This window comes from Mauremys reevesii, linkage group 16, assembly GCF_016161935.1.
Source record: "Mauremys reevesii isolate NIE-2019 linkage group 16, ASM1616193v1, whole genome shotgun sequence".
Classification (NCBI taxonomy): domain Eukaryota; kingdom Metazoa; phylum Chordata; order Testudines; family Geoemydidae; genus Mauremys; species Mauremys reevesii.
This window is the reverse complement of record NC_052638.1, coordinates 7,781,807-7,784,481: the sequence shown is the minus strand read 5'-3', so window position 1 is coordinate 7,784,481 and position 2,675 is coordinate 7,781,807. Positions and strand designations below refer to the sequence as shown.

The 2,675-nt window shown below is 46.5% G+C and overlaps 1 long non-coding RNA gene across 1 annotated transcript; it reads left to right on the top strand.

Moving 5' to 3' along the window:
* The first annotated feature begins 872 nt into the window (after positions 1 to 872).
* Positions 873 to 2,305, top strand: LOC120384397. The gene is made up of 3 exons (XR_005588844.1): positions 873 to 1,335; positions 1,507 to 1,737; positions 1,942 to 2,305. It is a non-coding gene; the product is annotated as an uncharacterized LOC120384397 (long non-coding RNA).
* The last annotated feature ends 370 nt before the right edge of the window (positions 2,306 to 2,675 follow it).

Genomic DNA, 2,675 nt, shown 5'->3' with positions numbered 1-2,675 from the left:
AGAAGTTGCTGTACTGAATAAAGCACTAAAAATGGGAGCTACCTGTTCAGATGAAAGGAAAGTAGTTGGTAATTCTAACCAAAGATGATGATCTTTGTTCCTTTTTCCTTCCCAGAGAAGGCCATTGGTTGTTCCTACAAGGATGGAACAGGGAAGTTATTTCAAAGAACAAGTGCAACTAACCAGAGTGTGAAGATGAGCATCGAGCCTGCTCTTCCATTTGCAGAGAGGAGTTGTCCAGCTGATTCTAGTTGTGCCTAATTGATCCTTGTTGCTTCTTTTTCAGATGTCAAGAACTAAGTGGAACTGATCATTTCTATCAAGAGGTAAGGAACGCACCTCCTCACAGCACGGGGGCAGGACTTAAAGGCTCTGTTTCTATTTTCAGGTGAAATGAAGGTCTTACCATTCAAGGGAGGATGATAAGAGGCTGCTGAATTGAAGAAAAAAAGACAGGTAAGGATACCTGGCCAGAGGAAAGAAAAGCATCTTTTACTTTTACTTCTAGTTCAGAAAAAGGCAAGCAGCCATTTATATGCTTCAGGTTTTAACCAGCGTAGCTGGCTGTACCGCTAAGAATCAAAGCCTTGCGGTGGAAAATGACTGACAAGTAGGTGAGCACTGAAAGGTCTCTAGAAGCCTTATGATCTGGATGCTAAGGAACCTTCTCCATTGATGACTCTTCATAGCTGCTAGTGAGTAATAATAAATAAATCTGTCAAACATTGATTGCAGGTTTTGCTGTGAGATATGAACAGACCAGGTGGCCATTCCTACCAGGGAGAAGTGAGGCTAAAAGGCGTGGCTGTCCCGGGCAAGGAGGTAAGAAATGCCAGTCTCCAAACATCCATGTGTACATGAAGTGGTGTGGATTTTGCTTTCAGGGAGAACAACTGTGGATGACCTTACTTGTCATGGGGAGAGTGTCAAAAGCAGACTCGGGACAAATCTGAATCAAGTCAGCAGACCATCAGACATGGAGGTAAGCATTTACGTTTCCCTGGTTGACAAATGAATCTGAGGCTAAAGCGACACTTGCAGACGAAATAAAGAGGTCATGTTGCATCTCCAGATGGAAGGAGACCAGAGGGCTGTTGTGTTCTAGCAGAAATTAATGCAAATCCAACTAGCTGAACCAGGCATGTCAGTTGGTAAAGAAATGCACTTTTTTCCCCCTCTTAACATTCAAGTGGCAATGAATAGATTCTCACACTTTCAGATGAGAGCAATGCAGCTGATTTGAACGTTGAGGATGTGAAAACTTCAGGAAGTTGCTAGAAGAACTGGGATATCTACAGAAAGGAAACAAGCAAAACTCATCACTGCTACCAAGAGGTAAGGAACTCACCTTAGAATGGAAAAATTGATGGATCTGGTTTCCCTTCAGGTGAAAGAAATGCAGCTGTCCTTCAGAAGTAGGCACAGTTTCTCTTGCTATCAAGAGGTAAGGAATGCACCTTCTCCTAGCAATGGAGTGGAAACTAACCAATCTGAGTGTACTTTCAGGTGAAGGAAGTGAATCTATCCTTTGCTATCAAAGGCTACAAGCAGTTTCATAAGAATAAAGCAAGATACATAACCAAAGCTTCTGAGGTTACAGAAGTATTGACTTGTTCCAATCAAGAATAAGGAAACCACTTATACCTACTAGATTTTTAACAGTACAGCTGATCGTATGGAGAGAAAGAGAGAAATAAAGCAACAGGATTGGCTCTTAGGAGCGGTAAGCAACATTTGGTAAGTCTAACAAATGAGCATAGCAATTTTGTAGTGCTGAATGTAATTTATGTTGTGCCAAAGGGTTTGTTACAGCTGATCAGACATCTCAGGAGCTAAGAGTATGTGAGGGGGATGGCAGATGTCAGGGGATTCATCTTTATTAGGGGGTGCTGAATCTGCTTGTCACTTGAGTGATATCAGTGGCTTTGGTTTTTCTTTCAGATGAAGGAAACAGGCAGCGTGGACAGTATTCAAGACACAATGTTTAAAAGTTGCTGCTGGGATGGAAGCAAAGAAGAAAGCCCTGGAGACGGGTTAGTGCTGGGACACAGGCACTATCCTGGAGGGGCCTGGGACAGGGTGTTTAACCATAGTGACCAGTGGGTCCTTTCCCCACTGTGGTCCTGGCTCGCATGCACAGGGTGAAACCGATCGCCATGTCTGGGGTCAGGAAGGAATTTTCCTCCAGGGCAGATTGGCCAGAGACCCTGGAGGTTTTTCGCCTTCCTCTGGGGCATCGAGCAGGGACCAGCCCTTAGGGCCATTTAGGAACAGACATAATAAAATCAATCAGAGAGAACTTGTCTCCCTTTGTTTTTTGAATTTTCTATAAACCCAACCTGTGCCCCTCGGCCATGCCCATGCTCCCAGCCCTGCAGCAGGGCAGAGTCCCTCCCAGGTGCACTGCTCCCCCATCCGTGCCAGCATGGCCCCTATGTCACTCTCCCACTCCAGCAGGGACCCAGCACAGGAGAGATCAGCCCACCGTCCCAGAGAGGGAAAAGCCGTGTGCACGGCCCCCAGGGCTGGGGAGGGGACATGGCCAGGTGCTCCGGTCGAGGGGAAAGCAGGAAGCCCAGCAGCACTGTTACCATGTTCCTCTCCCAGGATGCCCCGAGGGGCCAGGCCAAGGCCTTTTGTTGGCCACATCCAAGCGCTCTGCTCCGCTGCTCTGG